Source organism: Balaenoptera ricei, chromosome 9, assembly GCF_028023285.1.
Source record: "Balaenoptera ricei isolate mBalRic1 chromosome 9, mBalRic1.hap2, whole genome shotgun sequence".
Classification (NCBI taxonomy): Eukaryota; Metazoa; Chordata; class Mammalia; order Artiodactyla; family Balaenopteridae; genus Balaenoptera; species Balaenoptera ricei.
The window spans coordinates 55,122,420-55,143,755 of NC_082647.1; the positions used below are offsets into that span (position 1 = coordinate 55,122,420).

The following is a 21,336-nucleotide window of genomic DNA, read 5'->3' on the forward strand; positions in this document are numbered from 1 at the left end:
GATGCTCCTTTGAGTCTGTTTCTACTGTTAGGGTTTGGGGTTTTTTTCCCTTTGTTTTCACTCATGTCATTTAATCTCCTAATATGATTGGTTATTTTATTGAGTGTCAAATACTGTATATTAAGACACTGTAAAATAATTTGAGGCCTAGAATGATGTTATCTTACTCAAGAATTTATGTTTTCTTCTGGCAGGTAGTTAAGGGGCACTAGCAATGTGAGGTTTCCTTAATTCAGTTTTAAGGACTGAGTTTATTTGAAGCTGGGCATCCCTCCCTGCCAAACTTGAACTACTTCTGATTCACACTTATTCCAAGAGTTAGCTTCTTGGGATTCCAACTCAAAGCCTGGTGAAAGAGGACTACCTGGTTCTCCCCGTTGGCACACTCTGGATTACATATTTTGTCCTGTTAGTCTCTTGAATCTGTTAAAGGTGCTGTTCACTTTCTCAGCCTCTCAACTACATCTTCATAATCTCCTAATGGAAAAGTAGACCTCAGTGTTGGTTTTACCTCTCTGGGTTTCTTTCCTCTTCCAAAACTTGATGTTTTTCACCATTTTGTTAGATACCCAATACCTTCAGGTAAAGAGATTTTGTAATTAGTCTTGCTTTTCTAGTTGTTCTCAGAATTCATATATAAAACTTAGGCAAGCACTGCCAGAAGCAGAAATCCGTAGAGAGAGCTGACTGTAGTCAGTGTCTCTGTGTCTTCTTCTTCCATTTTCTCTTCTATTCTTAACAGCTTTATCCCTCACTGTTCCACTGCAGCCTCTCTTGTCAAGATCACAAAGTGATCAAGTCTCAGTCCTCATCTTACTTGCTTACCCAGTAACATTTAACTGAGATGACTTTCTTTCTTGAAACATTTTCTTTACTTGGCTTCTGGGAAACCATACTCTCTGACATGCCTTCTCTGTTTCCTTTTCTGGCTCCTCTTCCTTTCCCCATCATCTTGATGTTAGTAGCGTTAACTTGTGGACCCCCCTCTCTTCTCTATCTACACCCACAGTGCAGGTGATCTCCTTCAGTCTATGGCCTTAAATATAAAACATCAAAAGTATGTTGATCGGTTCCAAACTAATATCCCTAGCCTTGACCTTTCATCTGAGCTCCAGACTATTACATCTGTTTTCCTGACAACTTCACTTGAATGTCTAAAAAGCATCTCAAACATTAAGTTCTAAAAATGAAATCTTAATTTCCTACCCATCTCCACCCAGCTGCTCAAAACAGACACTTAGAAGCTACCTTCAATACTGCTCTTTACCTCACTTTCCACATCAAATATATTAGCAAATCCTACTGGTTCCACCATCAGAATATATTCTGCATCCAACTGTGTCTCAGCATTGAAATCATCTTGGTTTAAAAAACTACAGTCCTTCTCCTAGAATTCTTGAAACCTCCCAACTGGTCTTTCTGCTCCCACCCTCATCTTCATCCCCTGCCACCACCAGCACTCCCACAAAGTATTTCCCACCCAATGTGATGCTTCAAAACTGTAAATGTTATCATGTCATTCCTCTGCACAGAAATCTCCAATGTCTTCCCATAACACAAGATAAAATGCAAACCCTTTATTACGCGATACAAATCCCTAAAACATCTGCACTGTGCCCACTTTTCTAAACTTAACTCCTGCCACTCTTTACCTTATGCAAATCACTCCAATTACACTGGTCCCCTTGCTTTTTCTCAAACACAAACTCATTTCTACCTCAAGGCCTTCATACTTGCTATTTTTTCTGGTGGGAAAGCCCTACCTTTCTCAAGATTCGTTCTTTTACATCATTACATCTATATTCAGATGGCATCTCTTCCAAGTGATCTCCCCTGACTATCCTATCTAAAATAGTTCTGTTCCTGTACCACTCTCCCCTTTCCCTTGGCTTTATTTGAGAAGTTCTTATTACTATCCAATGTTGTATCTTTTATAGGTGTACTTGTGTTTGTCTGGTTGTCTAGTTCCCCCACACATGAGAACAGAGCCATTGTCTTATTTATGACAATATTCTCACAACCTAGAACAGAGCCTGGCACTAGGAGAAACTCAATAAAATATTTGTTGAATGAATGAACAAATGAATAAGGAACACAGTTGTATTATCAATAAATGGTTGAGATGGTGGTGTTTAGGAAACAGAAGTTATTTAGATCTGTGTTTCTCAAAGTGTGTTCACAGACCAGTAGTATCAGCATCACTTGGGAGCTTATTAAAAATGCAAATTCTGGGACACCCCCACCCCCACTCCAGACCTACTGAGTCAGAAACTGGAGGTGAGGAGAGCAATCTCTGTTTTATCAAGTCCTTCTAGAGATTCTGATGCATGATAAGTTTGAGAACCACTGGTTTCAGGGACAGGTCAAACCTGGCCCACTTCCTATGTTTGTAAGTCAAGTTTTATTGAAACACAGCCACTTCCAGTCATTTACATATTGTCTAGGCTGCTTTTGCACTAAAACAGCAGTGTTGAGTAGTTGCAACAGAGAGCTTATAGCCCACAAAGCCTGTAATACTTACTCTCCGGTCCTTTGCAGAAAAAGTTTAGTTATCCCTAGTTTAGACTAATACCTTACACCATATATTTATGGCAGAGTAAACACATACATGTATCTCCTTGCCATCTAAATACCACTGACATTTAAAGGAAAGATATGGTTAAAGAAGGATCCATAACAAACAGAAAAAAACAGGAAAGCATGGCATCAGTGGACCAGGAAATGTGAGGAATTTCCAGTACACAAATAGTGTTTGGGGGAGGGGAGAAAGCAGATTTACAGAGAAATGAGTAGGAGAAACTGCAACACAAGATCCCAGTAGAAGCTATTGCAAAAGGAAGCAAAATTTCTTAAGAAAATCCTGAATGAGTCTTATGCTCTGAGCTCATCAAACCAAATCAGTCCTGGAGAAATCATTGGATGAGTCATTAAAGGACCAGTCAGAAGATCTAGCCAGTAACCCTTTGAGCAAAGATCTGTGCAGTTGGCTGCACCTCATTTACAAACCAAGCTAAAAGGCTTTGGGAAAGGCTCCTGGCTTAAGTTCTGGGGCCTGAGAAGCAGAGTCCAGCAAGACTTCCACAGTGACAGCAGAGGGCAAGAAAAAAAGGGCATTCTGACTCTAGCATTTGCCACTAGGGTAAACTGTCATATACAGGTCTCTAAACTGGGTGTTCTGGAATCAGAGACTCCCAGAGTCGCTTCTGGGAATGGAGAGGGACAATGTGCAAGGTAAGGATGGGAAGCCCACTTTTACTCAGTGAACAAGCTACTTACCCACTGTTACAGGTTAAATTGTATCCCTCAAAAAGATATGTTGAAGTCCTAATCCTTAGTACATCAAAACACGACCTTATTTGGAAATAGGTCATTGAAGGTATAATTAGTTAAGATAAGGTTCTAATGAAGTATGGTGGGCCCTTAATCCAATATGATTTATATGTTCTTATAGGAAGAGGAGAGAGACAGAGAGAGGAAAACACCATGTGAAGACAAAGAGACACATAGACACAGAGGGAAGATGACCATGTGAAGACAAAGGCAGAGCATGGATTTATGCTATCACAAGCCAAGCAGTGCCTAGGGCTACCAGAAGCTGAAAGAAGCAAAGAAGGATTTTCTCCTAGGGCTTGGAGATTGTATGGCTTTGCCAACACCTTGATTTTTGGACTTCTAGCCTCCAGAACTGTGAGAGAATAATTTCTATTGTTTAAAGCCACCTAATTTGGGGTACTTTGTTAAGGCAGCCCTAGCAAACTAATACACCAGCCCTCTGGGCCCACATTCCACTGTGTTCTTCCTTTAGCAGCAAAAGTGGAACATGCATTAAAAGACAAGTAAACAGGGATTCTCATCTGGCCAAGGAAACAGACCTTACCAACAATGAGAACAGATAATCATCACTAAGTATTTAAGGAAAATTAACACTATTGGGAAGGATCATTTGATTCAAATAACATAACTAAAACCTACAGAAAATTAATGGGGGCAACAGAATAAGACCTTAAAATAAGTATAACATATATTTGGAGAGATTTGAGAAGATACTACATTCATGAGCAAAAATATGACTGCTATAAAAAAGAGAACAATTGGAGTTCTTAGGAATTAAAACTATTACTGCCAAAATTTTTTAAAACTGCATAGCACAATATTGTATAACATAGGAGAAAAGCACACATAGAAGACAACAAAATACCTTTGGGCATGCAAGAATACATGCATATTTAAGAACACATATCAAATATACTAAATAGAAACAGTGGTGGGGAAAATGAAAACGCAAATCAGGGACGAAGTTTAGAAAAATAAATGAGTGAAACAAGATTCTTACCTGGACAAATGATAACACTGCACTATGAACTAAGGTGTTATAATTAAGTCAACTCTTTACACTCAGACAAGATCAGGCACATTCAGGGTGGTATGGCCCTAGACAACTCTTTACATTCAGGATTCAAAAAGGAAAAAAAAATGTATTAATGGAGGAACTGAATTCCAGAACAGATATAGTTAAGGACTAACTTCCAGAACTAAAAGACTAAACTGAGGACTCCTCCTAGAATGCAGTACAAAAAAAAAAAAAAAAAAAGGAAAATGTTAAAGAAAAGTTAAGGGACATGGAAAAGAGATCTAGATGATTTGAAATACCTCTCATGTAAATCCTCAGAAGCATGGAATGGAAATGTGAAAATAAATATAAAAGAAAATTTCCTGGAGTTAGAGAAAAACACTAGACTTCAGATCAAAGGGCTTTCTAAGATGAATTAGGGAGTGGGGGAGCTCAGGAATCTATACCTATTCAAACTTGGTGAATTTTCAGGCTACCAAGGATAAGGAAAAAAATCCCAAAACCTTCCATAGAGAAAAAACTGACTAATTACTTTAGGGAAAAGTATCTAGGTTCCAAGCAATTGAAGAGAGAATGGGTGGTTACACATATTCCTAAAATTTGGCTCTAGAAAAAAGCTAGCCAGTAGATAGTGTTGCCAGAAGGGATGTCATTAATAATGAACTAAGGCTACTAAAATTATCACTTTCCTCATGAAGCCTCACATTCTGGCAGGAACGAGGCACTTATTCTGGTCCTGGCTGTCAATGAACTGGTGCCAAAATGTTAATACCCCATCACCCAACTTTTCATATGAAATCCATCTCTCATAAGAAGCAGAGTTTATAAGATCACATTCTAATGTCTACATATTCCTAATCCAAAATAATTTCTGTAATTCTAAATATGTAGCGTAACTTCATATCATAAATCCCCCATGAATCTCATTTTGTAGACACCACTGAGGCCAGAGAGGGGAGACTGTTCCAGAATCACACTTGTAGGTGGCAGAACAAGGTCTGAGATCCAAGGCTCCTTGACTTTGTAGCCACTGTGTCATGCTGAGAGCTTGGCACTGATCTTTCTACACTCTTGTGTTTGGTCTCCTTTGTGATGAAGGGTGTGCATTTGTGCCACTGGAAGGGTTGGTGAAGAGTCCAGAGCCTCACAACAGAGCAAATCTCTCTGTTCTCTGCAGAAATCCTCATTCTTGGCTTAACAAGCTCACCAGCCAAAGGCAGTAAATCTGATCTTGCTTCAGGTTACCAAAGGGGTGAGGTGTGTAATAGTGTTGGGAAAACAGCCACTTGAAAACTCACGTCTGGACCTTGTTCAATGACTACTAATACTAAATACTTCATTCTATTGGGACAGACACAAACAGTCTGACACACCCATCAGTCACCACCATGACTTCCTTGGTTTTCAGATCCCTGGACATTATGGATAAAAGTTAAGCAATATCTCTAGCAGTAGTTCCTCTTCAAAAGCAACCCCAGGATAATCATTAAAATCCCATGGACTAGTCAAGATAGTGAGACATACTTTCAAATTAAGAGACACCATTTCTTCCTTTTAAAAAATTATTTTTTAATCTACCAAAAAGTAAATCTAGTGTAAAATTCATTGAATATTGTTTTAAAAACTTGAAATTCAAATACAGAATAGCTGGTTAGTGCCTAAGTTTTAGGCATACCTAAATGCCATACCTACTAAAGTTTCCTAAATCTGTATCACATAAGCTATAAAATAAAATATGTCTTTATCTGTACAAGGCAAATCAAGTCTTTCTGAATTTTCTTTAAGGCCAACTGTTTTAATATAGCTAGTATCTTACCTTCTTCTCATATCTCTATTAGTCAATCCCAAACCACATTTCCTTCTTCATAGTAATCTTTTGACAAAATCCATCTTTTCGTTATTTTCAAAAAATAACTCAGAAACTGTGACTAATTCATAAGAAAAGGACACTGAAAACCAAAATTATTTTAGGTTTTCATTACGTTTGTGCAATATCTCTAGTAGAGGGGGAATGGTTTTCCACACAACTTTCTGGATGGAAAATATGAGTGGTAAAGACACCACGCTTGTGTAGTTAAACAATTATAAGATAGAATTCTCTTTTTCCCTTGGCAACTAAATGCTTAATTTTCATCATTCAACACATAATTTTAAATTAGGGCAACCAGATTTGCAACATGAAAACTAAAATTTTATTACTCAGTTACACTTGTATACTGCACAAGTCATACCAAAAGAAAGAGAAAAATATTTTTAAAACAGTCTTGTACAATGAAGGCTCAGGAATCTTCCCCCTGAAGTAACTATAGAAAAAAAGAACATACTGTCTGTTGAGAGCTGAGCTAAATTTGTTCCATTAAGGCTGGTGAGATTTATTTCTCACTTCTAAGGGGATAAAGGAAGCAGAATGCACATTGACTTTCAGAAAATTCAGAATACTGCCAAAATTCTGCCTCCCACTTTGGCATCCTGCCTTTATCCGGAAAGATAATACCTTCTATATTATAATAGCTTATGGTAAGAAGAACTGTCAATAAGAGGAGGGAGGCTGCAGGGAGGGACAGAGGAAAAGAACAACATCAAGAAGGGAAAATTTTGAGGTCAACTGACCCATGATTTGGGTCTTGGTTTGTGTTTGTTTACACAAACAGAATTTAAAAGTCAAATAGCCCCTTTAGCCTTGAGGGGTATTTAAAAATGGCTGACTGGGAGTTCCCTTGCTTTCATCAAATAATTGATGAGTGAAAATTGCATCAGTTTGGTCTTTCTGTTGCTCCTAGATGGCATAAGAAAACCTTAATATGTTAAGTGTCTTTCCAGTGATGAAAAACTCTGCTGTGTGGTTTTATAAATTCACTCAAATTATCAATGCTTTTGCTAATCCTTTCCCACTTGTCAAAACAAATATTTTCTAAGGAAGGCTCTATTTTTCATTAAAATATTCAACTGGATGCAAGCAAAGTAAATAATAAATCTCCAGAGTAGGCATCTACCAAATCACGCAAGCAGGAGAGATTTTTCCAGACTTGAAAGGACAAGTATTCAGTGAATCCAAGGTGAGCGGTAAAGGGAGGCTGAGAATGAGGCAAGAATCTGATGAACCTGTTTTCTTCTCATTGTCCCACTTCCTTGTTTGCTGTTCTTCACAAATCCTATTGAATATCAAGATTTGGCTTCTTATGAATAAGACTCTTAATAGAGAAGCACGTTAGCTTTTTCAAGCCCATAAATGCCTTTTAAATGTTCACAGAATTTTGCAGCAATCTGATGAAAAAGTATTGAAAAACATAGTTTGTATAATTGTGTCATTAAAAAATTTTTTAACTCTTAGTAAAGGAGTTCAGTGCTGTTGAATACAAAATATCAGTACTTAGGATTGCTATTTACATTTATGAGCTAAAAGGAATCTTCAGAATTGTCTAGTCTAATTTCCTCGTTCTACATTTTTGCTTTATTTTCTCCAAGCAATGTATTTTGTTTGCTTTGGGGTTATGTTAAAGAAAATGGAAAATTTTTCAGAAACAAGGAATAGATGATAACTTTTTTAGAAAGAAAAGAAAATTAAGGAAAAGGGGGATTTGAGTGTATTGAGTAACATAGGAAAGATATTTACAGGACATAAAATCATTTCTAATGGAAAGAAGACATATAGGTTTGTCAATTTGCTAGGGTATCTTTTGGTTTTCTGTTTTTCTGAGTATTTTCTGAGATGGCCAGTTTTATACAGCATAGAGTCAAGTGCGAGTGGAACCAAAGTAATCTGCAAAGTTGAGAGACGGCTGTGACGAGTCCCCTGATCCTGGTTTCGGTCTGTCTACTGAACTCGGTGTGCTCCAACAGAGATTATAATTCACCTGATGCAACAAGTGAGAAACAAGGGGAAAACTGTTAAGAGCTCTATGGTAGGAGAGATTATGGCTGTCGCCTCCACTTATTTTTAATATCCCTTCTTTTGAGTGTGTGTCTAACAACTAGTAGAAATCAAATCATCTACTTGGATGTGACTTTGAGATGCTATATTATTATAATAAGTCCACTCTCTAACATTCTCAATAAGGAATCATACAGTGACAGAGAACTCACTATTTTGTGAGACAATCTATTTCTATAAATACCAGCCATTGTTCCTAATGCTGCTATCCAGAGTCTCAACCTGAAAATCAGTTCTTTATCTCCTCCTGTCCATCTCCCACAACAACAACGAATCCCCTTTCCAGACATTGCTACATCTGTTAATGATGTAACTGTTTGTCAAACTAAAAATCTCTGTGTTCCCTTCCATCTAAAAATTGTCTTGATTTACCAAGACTTGACTCCACTTTGAAATCTATAGCTTCTGTCCCTACCCAGTTTCACTGATAACATACCATCACTTCTGCTGTATACTCATTCATCATATAGACCAAGGGTGCCCAACCCCCGGGCCATGGACTGGTACCGGTCCATGGCCTGTTAGGCACCAGGCTACACAGCAGGAGGTGAGTAGCAGGCGAGCGAGCGAAGCTTCGTCTCCCATCGCTCGCATTACCTCCTGAGCTCCACCTCCTGTCAGATCAGCAGCAGCATTAGATTCTCACAGGAGCATGAACCCTGCTGTGAACTGCGCATGCGAGGGATCTAGGTTGCGCGCTCCTTACGAGAATCTAATGCCTGATGGTCTGAGGTGGAGCTGAGGCAGTGATGATGGCGCTGGGGAGCACCTGCAGATACAGATTATCATTAGCAGAGAAACCATAATAAATCAATTGCTTGCAGACTCATATCAAAACCCTATCAGTGAGTGGCAAGTGAAAACAAGCTTAGGGCTCCCACTGATTCTGCATTATGGCGAGTTGTATAATTATTTCATTATATATTACAACGTAATAATAATAGAAATGAAGTACACAATAAATGTAATGAGCTTGAATCATCCCGGAACCATCCACCCCGGTCCATGGAAAAACTGTCTTCCGCGAAACTGGTCCCTGGCGCCAAAAAGGTTGGGGACTGCTGATATAGACCAGCTCTAATACAATGTGGAAGGAGATTATACAGGACATGACTATCAGGAGGGAACACTGAGGACCATCTTGGAGGCTGGTAACCACACAATGTGACAGGAAAGATGACCATTGACAATGTTAGGATCCTTGAAGAAGAGGGTATCTTTCCTGATAGGTCTAGCAAAAAAAGCTCTAGAGATAATGCTAATTGGCTCAGTTTAGAGTGTGTGCCCATTCATGAACCAATAATTATGACCAGAGGAATGGACTCCTTTAATTGAGCACATCAGGGTCATCTGCCTACCTATAGCTCTTGAGGGAGAATGGTGTCATCTCCACCTAAACCACTGAATCAGAAAAGAGGGGATGCTGAACAGAAAAATTAGATATGTCCTCTGTTCTACTTCACACCTGAACTGCTTTATTAGTCTCCTAAATCTCTTCACATTACCCTGCCTCTTTGCCTTCTTTTTCAAATGGCATATGGCTAACAAATTAATCTTCCTAAAACTCAACTTGGATTAAGCTGTTTCTTTTATCAAAATCTTCCCTAAATAGCTCCTCACTGCTTATAAGGTAAATCCTTAGTCCTTAATCCGGCATTCACACTCTTCTACAATCTGACTCCAAACTCCTTTCCTAGTCTAATCTATAATTTTTCACCTCTCTGAAAAACCAATTTACTCACTCTCCTCCTAAAATGGCTTTGACCCCATGGCCTTATTCACATTGTTCTCATTCCTTATCTCCAAGAATGTCTTTTTCTCTCTTCTTCCCTCATTCAAAGTCCACCCATTCTTCAAGTACAACTTTTGAGTTTACTTTCATACAGCTTTCTGTACTCATCCCAGTCTGAAGGAACTTCCTCTCCCTTTCTCTCTGTTGATAATATTTTTGTTGTATCATTCTTTGGCAAGTATGATGTACTGCTTTATTCTATCATGAATTCATTCAATAAATAACACATTATCTACCTATAGCTACTTATTTAGATTGCAAACTTTAAGAAACAAAGATTATGGCTTAGATTTCTTTTCATCCCATGTAAGGCTTGGCTTACAACTAATAAACACTTGTTTATTTGATTTTGATTGTACACCTCTGGGTATTTATAGATATGAATGTCTTTAACCCAGTTTAGGAATTCAACTTTCTGATCAATGTACACATTAAGGAAAAATGCTGTTTCCATTGACTCTTTAATCACTATACAATGACACTCACATATTTTTTTAATTCCTTCTGCACCCTGGGTTCAACAAATTCCACACTTGAGGAAGGGCTGTTCTGAAATTAGAAGGTACTCCAGTTCTAAGAAGATGTGTACTTTCAACCACATATCTGCAGAAAATGAATTGTGACTTTCCAAACTGAATTGAATTACTGAAGCAATAATCTAAATGATTTTAGCCAACAGTTAAACACTACTACTCCAAGCTATCTATCTGCAATGATTAGACTCACCACAGTTTTAAAGATTTACACTTTTAAAGGAGGCTGTTTGGAGCAAAGCACAGTCAATGCAAATTGCTTCTAGGAAACTATTTATGAAGGAATTTGGCTATTTATGTCTTTGGCCAGAATTACTTGAGTTTTGGCTCACAGTCTGTATTTTGCTTTCCTGGTAGAAACGTATACTCACAGTATTGTGCCTGCAAGGATTCCTCGCCAAAAGGGAACCCACACCACTTCATCATGAAAGGACAAGAACTCTCCCAGGTAGGCTATTGGTGTGTACTCTAAATGAAAAGAACCCACCCATTTTTATATCCTTACCAAGTATCTACTAAGACACTGTTCTAGGTATTATGGATAAACACTGTACTAAGTGTTATAGATATATAAAATCATCCAAAGGTTACTCTAGAAAGAGTGCCAACCCGAAACAGCATGCAAGATCTACGTCGGTAGTAAGGATAATGTGTCATACATAATTAGAGAAGAGAGAGTTTTGTGTGGGCTGGGAGAACTCAAGAAAGGTCTCATAAAGAAAAGGGATCTAACCAGTGGATCACTTAGTAGAGGCAGGTAATTTAGTAGAAGCTCACCAGGAAATAGGACTGAAAATGACATATTCTAGACCAATAGGATGTGAAAAGAGAGAGCTTAGACAGGGATATGCTTGGTAAAAGAAGGTAGGTAATTTGGGAATACACTAGAGAAGAGTTTTGGTAGTCTGTGTTTTGTCCTACAGACAATGGAGATTTTTGAAAGTTTCAGAGCACCAACAAAACAGTTTTAATATAAAATGAGAAATAAAAAATCACTAAAATAATTTTTGAAGAAAAAGAGATAGACAATTAAAAACAGAATCTTTTTAAATAGAAATCACAGATAGTTTAGAAAGGAATTAATAAAGCTTAAAGTCAACATTGTGAGTAGGAAGTATAGAATTTAAACATTACAGTGGTTAAATCATATATAACTGAAATAATTCAGCATTTTCATTCATATTTAGTACTCTTTCCTGATTATAAAACAATCCATATTCATAGGATTCCTTAGAAATTTTAACTATGTAAAAGATAACTAGAAACTTGGTAAGAAGGAAAATTATAAGTAAAAATTTTTAAACTGTTGTGATATAAAAGGGGTACCAAAAATTTTGCTCTGGGACTTCCCTGGTGGCACAGCAGTTAAGACTTGGCACTCTCAATGCAGGGGGCCCGGGTTTGATCCCTGGTCAGGGAACTAGATCTCACATGCATGCCACAACTAAGAGGTCACATGCCACAACTAAGGAGCCCACATGCTGCAACTAAGACCTGGCGCAACCAAATAAATAAATAAAATTAAAAAAAAAATTTTGCTCTAAAATTCAAGTACTTCATTTTTGTGAGAACTTTACTCAAAGCCTATTCACAGATACTTTTGACATGGTTATCTCACGCTTTTAACTAGTTTATCAGTTTGTAGCACTTCAGTTGTAACAACTTAGAAAAGTTTTGCTGCTAGGTGCTGGCATATTAAAAGCTTCAGAAAATTAAAGCTCATGCTAAGAGTAAAGACCAAAACAAACAACCTAGTCAAAAAGTGGGCAGAAGACCTAAATAGACATTTCTCCAAAGAAGACATACAGATGGCAAAAAAAACACATGAAAACATGCTAAACAACACTAATTATTAGAGAAATGCAAATCAAAACTACAATGAGGTATCACCTCACATTGGTTAGAATGGGCATCATCAGAAAATCTACAAGCAATAAATGCTGGAGAGGATGTGGAGAAAAGGTAACCCTCTTGTACTGTTGGTGGGAATGTAAATTGATACAGCTACTATGGAGAACAGTATGGAGGTTCCTTAAAAAACTAAAAATAGAATTACCATATGACCCATCAATCCTACTACTGGGCACATACCCTGAGAAAATCATAATTCAAAAAGATATATGCACCTCAGTGTTCATTGCAGCACCATTTACAATAGCCAGGTCATGGAAGCAACCTAAATGCCCATCCACAGACGAATGGGTAAGGAAGATGTGGTACATATATACAATGGAATATTACTCAGCCATAAAAAGGAACGAAATTGGGTCATTTGTAGAGACGTGGATGGACCTAGAGACTGTCATACAGAGTAAAGTAAGTCAGAAAGAGGAAAACAAGTATCTTACATTAATGCATATATGTGGAATCTAGAAAAATGGTGCAGATGAACTGGTTTGCAAGGCAGAAATAGCGACACAGATGTAGAGAACAAACGTATGGACCCCAAGAGGGGAAAGGGGGGGTGGGATGAATTGGGAGATTGGGATTGACATATATACACTAATATGTATAAAATAGATAACTAATGAGAATCTGCTGTATAGCACAGGGGACTCCACTTCACAGTACAGTAGAAACTAACAAAACATTGTAAAACAACTATGCCCCAATAAAACAATAAAATTTTTAAAAAACATAAAAAATTTAAACTCACCAGTTAGAATAATCTCCTTAAGTATAGAAACAAACAGCTACTTGCATTTAAAATTATTGTAATTATTACAAAGTAATTTACATTCCTAATGACCCAGAGTCATGAACAAAACATTAAATTACACAGCATTTAATCTGTTTAAGGTCTTGAGAGATTACTATCAAAAATAATTTTCTTTACATAGAGATCAGACTTGTGGTTGCCAAGGCGGAGGGGTCGGGGGGAGAGGAATTGACTGGGAATTTGGGGTTGGTAGATGCAAACTATTACATTTAGAATAGACAAACAACAAGGTCCTACTGTATAGCACAAGGAACTACATCCAATATCCTGGAATAAACCATAACAGAAAATAATATAAAAAAAAGAATGTACATATGTGTATAACTGAGTCACTGCCGTACAGCAGACATTGGCACAACATTGAAAATTAACTATACTTCAATTAAAAAATTTATAAAAAAGAATAATTTTCTTTAAAACTTTTGGACCTAAAAGGGAAATTTTAAATTATTTAAATCCACAATTATTCAAAAGAAATGATAAACTGTGATAATAATAATTAGCTTGGGGGCTTCCCTGGTGGCACAGTGGTTAAGAATCTGCCTGCCGATGCACGGGACACGGGTTCGAGCCCTGGTCCAGGAAGATCCCACATGCCGTGAAGCAACTAAGCCTGTGTGCCACAACTACTGAGCCTGCGCTCTAGAGCCGACAAGCCACAACTACTGAAGCCCGTGGGCCTACAGCCCATGCTCTGCAACAAGAGAAGCCACCACAGTGAGAGCCCACACACTGCAACGAAGAGTAGCCCCTACTCGCCGCAACTAGAGAAAGCCCGCGCCCAGCAATGAAGATCCAATGCAGCCAAAAATAAATAAATAAAATAAATTAATTTGTTTAAAAAATAATAATAATAATTAGCTTGGGAAAGTTGTCTATTATAATAACAGTTTTAAAACTAGAAAAATATGAAAAATTAAATAAAATAACAAAATAAATTAAAGTTGCAATTATATTCAAAGTCAATATGATCCTAATTATGACTTGTAAAAATATCTGGAATACAAGGACACAGGCACAGCAGTCACTATTTTAACAAGCTTTTAACACTATTTCTCAGTCAGAATGTCACCACACTTAAAAGGAGTGCTTATTATTGAATCAAAATATCTTTTGAGCAAAAAGTTAAAGCATAAGTTGGAATGTTATAGGTACAAAATAATTGAGGGATATTATAAAATAATTATACCTCCTAATAAGTTTCATTCCAGCTAGAAATCCAGGTTAGCAGAAGTCAAACAGGAAAAACAAGGATTTTAAAAGTTGAGTGCAAGATGAGAAATGCTAACTGAAGTATTTATGGCACTTGTTTTGTGTTTTGTGGCTCTGGACATTTACTAATTTTCCCTGCCTAGATTCTTCCTCTTTCAGTGATTCTTCATTCTGGTATTCAGCCTTTCCCAATGTAGTCTATGTGCTCTGAAGGAGGATGATCTCTTCCCCAGCTGTAGGTATGGACTCTGGATCAAACAATACCTGAAGCTCTCACTTTCCATTTCAAAGCCAATATGTTTCTAATATTGCTTTGTCATTTTGAATTGATTTGTATTACCTTACAAATATATGTTTTAAATTATATCATATTTATATAAGATTTGTATGAAATATGTCTGCGTAGTTAAAATCATATTAATGAAATGAACACTCATGTAGCAGACACCAGCTTAAGAATAAAATCCTAGTGTCTCAGAGGTCTCCTAAGTGCCCTTCTTGTTTATAGCTGACTCCCCACCCCCATCCTCAGAGGTAGACACCATGCTGAATTTTTGGTCTATCATTCCCCTGCTTTCCTTTATCATTTTAACTCCTATGTATACCTATATAAAACTATTTTCAAAATAATGTTAAGATGTTTTTCACTTTTTCACTTTCATTCTGTCACAAGGAATGGTGGAGTGTTCCAGAGGCTACATGAACTGTGATACTGCAACAGATTGAATACAGAAACAGATAAGACAATCTATTAAGCCAGGCATTAAAGAAATTTGTGAAAAAATGTAAACAATGCCACTTTTCTCACTTTTGTTTTGGAAAATATAGTTATTTTTCATAAAAATGTTATTTATATTAACATGTAATTATCTATTATTGTTATATGAAACGAATAAGTATTTATAAATAAATGTTGACAGATATAACCCACAGAAACAAAAACCCTTGGGGGTTCTTCAAATAATTTTTAAGAGTGTAAATAGGTTCTGAGGCAAAAGTATTGGAGGCATATAACAGGAATGGTATTGCTAAGCTGAATACTGTGCACATGTTTTTGATCATTTTTCTTTTGGATTGATGCTACTCTTATTAATTCATACAGTTTTTATTTTTGGATACTAATCATTTGTTTACACACTGCAAATACCATTTTGCAATGCAACTAATATTTTTCAGTCTCTCCATGGTTTCTTTTGATTATGAGGAATTTTAATATTAGTGTAAAATGGATAAATGTTTTACTCTCTTGGTTCACATTCTTTTATGTGTCTTATTTAATAAATCTATCCTCATTCAAAGGTTACAAAGATATTTTCCTATATTTTCTTCTTTAAAGATATTTTCCAGTTTTCCTTTCAGAGTAAGTCTTTCATTTTTCCTAGACTTAATTTTTGTGGAGGAAAGTACAGTTTCTTTTTTTCAAAAAATGATGTTTTGTAAATTAATGTAAACAACAGCCCACTGACATACAAGCGCTGGTACAAATCAAATTTTTCCTCTATGCCTGGGTCAGTTTCAGTGTTCTCTATTCCATTCCCTTGGTCTGTTTGTCTAACCCTGTGTTAAACAATTTTCACAGCTTTATGTTAGCCTTGATATCTGAAAGAGCAAATCATCTTATATTGTTCTTCTTCTCTGGGAATTTCATGACTATTCTTGACCTCTTGCTCTTCCATGATAATTTAGAATTAATGTGTCTAGTTCCATGAAAAACCCTGATGGGACAACCATTAGAATCACATTGAAAAAATAGATATACTGGGGGAGAATTGCAATTTCAATATACTGAGTTCTTCTAGCCAAGATTATGGAAGATCTTTATGTTCATTTGGATATTCTTTAATTCCTTTTCCAATGCAGTTAATGCTTTTCTCCATAAGGAGCTTGCTTATCTTTCATTAACTCTATTAGTAGGTACTTGGTGCCTGGGGTTACTATAAGAAATGGTATCTATCCTAATTGCATTATTTAACTATTCATTGCTGCTGCCTAGAAATACAATTGACTTTTGTATGTTGATGTTTTTATCTAACAATCTTGCTAAACTCTGATTAAATCTTATACTTTATCTGTGGACTCTCTGGTTTTCTATGTAAATTACAGTTGATCTTTGAACAACAGGGATTTGAAGTGTGCAGGTCCACTCACACATGGATTTTTTTTTCAATAAATACATACTATAATACGGCATGATCCACAGTTGGTTTAACCTACAGATGAGGAACCATGGATACGGATACAGAGAGCTTACGTCCCACTGCGTTGAAGTGGAACCTCCACCTTTAACCCCCTTAACCACCCCCTGTTGCTCAAGAGTCAACTGTATTTCATCCATGAATAATGACAATTTTGTTTCCTCCTTTTTAATCATTATACTTTTTATTTCTTCTTCTTTCCTTGTTACACAAGCTAGGACTACAGGTACAATGTTGAACAGTGATGGTGATAGAGGACATCTTTGTCCTGTTCATTATTTAAGGACATGCTTTCAACACTACATTAGGCAGTGCTGTATGGTTTTGGGGCAAGCCCAATGGTAGCTTAAAAACGTTTCCTTTTAACCCTTCTACACCGCTCGTGGGAATGTAAATTGGTGCAACCACTATGGAAAATAGTATGGAGGTTCCTTAAAAAACTAAAAATAGAGCTACCATACGATCCAGCAATCCCATTCCTGAGTATATATCCAGAAGAGATGAAAATGATAATTTAAAAGGATACATCACCCCAATGTTTACAGCAGCACTATTTACAGCACACTATTTGAAGTGTTCATTAATGGATAAACAAGATGTGATATATATATTTTTTCCATTGCATATATATATAATATATACATATAATATTGCATAAAAAAGAATAAAATATTGCCAGTTGCAGAAACATGGATGGACCTACAGAATATCACACTAAGTGAAGTAAGTCAGACAGAGAAAGACAAATATTATATGATCTCACTTATCGGTGTAATCTAAAAAATAATACAGGGACTTCCCTGGTGGTCCAGTGGCTAAGACTCTGCACTCCCAATGCAGAGGGCCCAGGTTTGATCCCTGCTCAGGGAAGTAGATCCCACATGCTGCAACTAAGAGTTCTCATGCCACAACTAAAGATCCCACATGCCGCAACTAAAGATCCCGCATGTAGCGATGAAGATCCTGCGTGCCGCAACTAAGACCCAGTGCAGCCAAATAAATATATAAATATTAAAAAAAAAAGCAATGGAGTTAAAATTTATAAAAAAATAAAAAAATAAAAATAAATAATACAAATGAATCTATTTACAAAACAAAAACAGATTCACAGACATAGAAAAGAAACTTATGGTTACCAGAGGGGAAAGGGAGGGGGGGATAAATTAGGAGTACGAAATTAATAGGTACACACTGCTATGTACAAAATACATGAGCAACAAGGATTTACTGTATCAAGGAACAATATTCAATATCTTATAACAACCTATAATGGAAAATATCTGAAAAAAATTATATATATAACTGAATCACTTTGCTGTACACCTGAAACTAACACAATATTGTAAATCAACTATACTTCAGTTTTAAAAGTTCCCTTTTATTCTGTTTGCTAAATTTTTTTTATGAATACAGAGTTATGCAGAATGCTTTTTCTGCATCTATTGAGATGATCATATGATTTTCTTCTTTGAACTGTTAGTATAGTGAATTACATTACAGTAATATATTTTCTAATGTTAAATCATCTAACATCCTTGTAATAAACTTAATCATAATGTATTATCTTTTTTAAAAATTTGCTATCAAGCAAATCAGTTTGTTCATTTAAAAAAATTTTTTACATTGAATTAAAAAATAAAATTGTACTGTTTTTTTACTAACTTTGGTTTCAAGGTTGTGCTAACCTCATAAAACAAGTTGGGGAACATTCTTTCTCATCTGTTTTCTGGAAAAGTTTGTGTTATATTGGATTGGTCTGTTCTTTGAATGTTTGGATAACTGACCAGGAAAGCCTCCTGTGCCTGATTTTGTTTGTTGTTTATGTTTTACTTTATAAAAATATTTTAATTAAATTTCAATTGCTCAAAAATTGTGCTAAAATCTCTTACTGTGGTGGTAAATTTTTTAAGAATCTCTTTGTGGTTCTGTTGTATTATGTTTTGAGGCTACATTATTAGAGACATAAAATTTAGAATTACTTTATCTTCTTGGTGAACTGAATATTTTATCATTATGTAATAACTCTCTTTAAAGTCATTTTATCTGGTAATATAGTTAGATCATGTTTCTTTTACTTGATATTTCACAGGTACCCCTTTTGAATCCTTAATTTTTAGTTTTTCTGTGTTCTTGCAATTTACATCTGACTTATGTAAATAGCATAAGTGTTTGTTTCAATCCAGTCTGAAAATTTTGCCTTTTGATTGGAAAGTTTATTCCATTCATAGTTGTGGTGATTACTGATACATTTAGACCTATTTCTACCTTCTTATTATGTGCTATCTGTCCCATTTTTCATGCCTTTCCCTCCTTTCCCAAAGTTTCATTTTCCCTCATCCTCACCCTCAGCAGACAGTTGCTTCCTATAGCACTGAGAAAAAAGAAGCAGTCAGAGGAGAACTTCCCCAAGCTCATCCACAACATCTAGCCACTTCACTGCATCTGGACTCATCTATAGCGCATTTTCTTCTGTTGAGAATAAACTGTTCATCCTCCCAGCAAAGGCCAAGCCCACCGTTCGTGCACTAAATCCATCCCCTCTTGCCTTCTCAATGACCTTGCTAGAGCAACTCTCCACTCTCTATTCTGCATCATCCATCTTCTACTCTCTATGGGATCGTCCCCATAAGCCTATGCATACAATTTTTTTCCATCATAAAATGTTCCTGGTTCTGGACCCTGTTTTCTCCTCCAGTCACCACTCCAATTCTCTTCTTTATTTTACAGCAAAAGTCCTAAGAAGAGTTGTCTATACTTGGATTGGTCCGTTCTTTGACTTGTCTCCAGTTTCTGTTCTCCCCTTCTCTGAACCACCTCCCATGAGGTAAGTTATCAGTGACCTTCACATTTTAAATCTTGCTCTCATTTCTCATCCTACTTGATCACACAAAAGCACTTGACACAGCTGATTACACCCCTTTCCTTGAAATATACTTTTCACTTGGCTTCCAGGGCACTCAGCGGTCCCACTTTTTCTCTTACCTCATTAGTGGCATCTTAATTTCCTTTGTCCTTTACTCCTCATCTCTCTCACCACCACACGTTGGAATGTTCCAAAGCTCAATCCTTGGAATTCTTTTCTTTTCTAACTACTAATACTCCACTGGTGAATTCGTGGTTTAAATATTTGAGACGCCAATGCGTGCTTCATGAAGTCGGGGATCTGCTTTGCCTGTTGTGTCCCCAGCCCCTTAGAGAGACACAAAAAGAACATTCAATAAATATTTGTTGAATAAATCAATAGTTTGAAAAAACACAAAAAATAAAAGTTATTAGTTACTGTTTAAAAATAAACATGAACCCTCTTAATGACATACTTCTGGAAAAGATGACCCAGAACATATAGATGCTCATAAAATGGGTAAATTTACTGGAGTAGAATAATCTAGGAAACAATAGGCCCAGTATATAAATATATTGAATATTGGAAGTCTGGTAACTTCTTTATTAAATAATTGCATAATAAAAATAAGAGAAATGTTGTCTTTGGCATTTTTAAGCCAATGCCTACCTCTTACTTTTTGCCTTAACAAAGTGTATTGCAAACTTTAAAAAGGTCCTTTAAATGGTGAAACCTTTGGTGACTTGCTTAGAGAGGTGAATACTTAATTGCTCAAAATTAATAAACAGGAAAAGAATAAAGAGATTATAGAAAGCCCATAGATAGTATCTTTCCCAGTGTCTCTGTTTATTAAACAATTTTATTTCTTCTTTATTAAAATGTTCATTCAATTCTTTTCTCCATTTATTGGAGCCTAAACTTTTGCTTCTATTCTGAATTTGTATGAGCTATTTTAAATATTTGACATCAATCTTTTAAATTTACAGCAAACATTTCCCCTCAACTTACATTTGTTCAAAAATAAAACTTTAAATTTTAACACTTTGACCTAAATAGAATTTATTTTGAGGTACTGTATGAAATTAAGTATTATAAAACACTTTGTTATTTATAAGCACTTTGTCAGTTCTTAAAACACTTGTATAAAAATAATTGGCAATCTCTTTTTTAGAGACAGTTGGATTTAGAGTTATAAAATTCCAACATTTTAAATGACATTTCAATTTTACTTAAATGTATTTTAAAATAAATGACCTAGGTTAAATACAATGTCAAAAATAATGAAAACAGATTAAAATAGACTCCTGTTTAATATCTCTCCCACTCCTAATCTTCTCTGATCCTTTTACAGTCATAAGGGTCAAACATTTATGTTTATAGAAACAGCAGTTGGGTTTTGTCTCTTAAAGCAAGTTTCTCTCATGGGTATTAACAACAGCATTCGTAATGTTGATGATGACTCAATTATTCCTGGAAAATGCATCTTAAACCAGGCATCAAAAAGATGATGAAATGACATGAAACCGTGAAATAATGTCTTTGTGAATTTTTTTTTAATAATGAAACAAAGAAGGAAATTGTCACGGAGCAACTAAGCCCGTGCGCCACAACTACTGAGCCTGGGCCCTAGAGCCCACAGGCCACAACTACTGAGCCTGTGTGCCACAACTACTGAAGCCTGCGCACTGCAAATACTGAAGCCCGAACTCCTAGAGCCCGTGCTCCGCAACAAGAGAAGCCACTGCAGTAAGAAGCCCACAC

At 36.2% G+C, this 21,336-nt stretch overlaps 1 long non-coding RNA gene across 1 annotated transcript in view; it reads right to left on the reverse strand.

Moving 5' to 3' along the window:
* The window catches only part of LOC132371959 (uncharacterized), a 134,826-nt gene that overhangs the window by 103,562 nt on the left and 9,928 nt on the right, over positions 1–21,336 (reverse strand). The window contains exon 2 of the long non-coding RNA XR_009505029.1: positions 19,716–19,923. This is a non-coding gene — a long non-coding RNA (uncharacterized LOC132371959). The remainder of the gene's footprint in view (positions 1–19,715; positions 19,924–21,336) is intronic.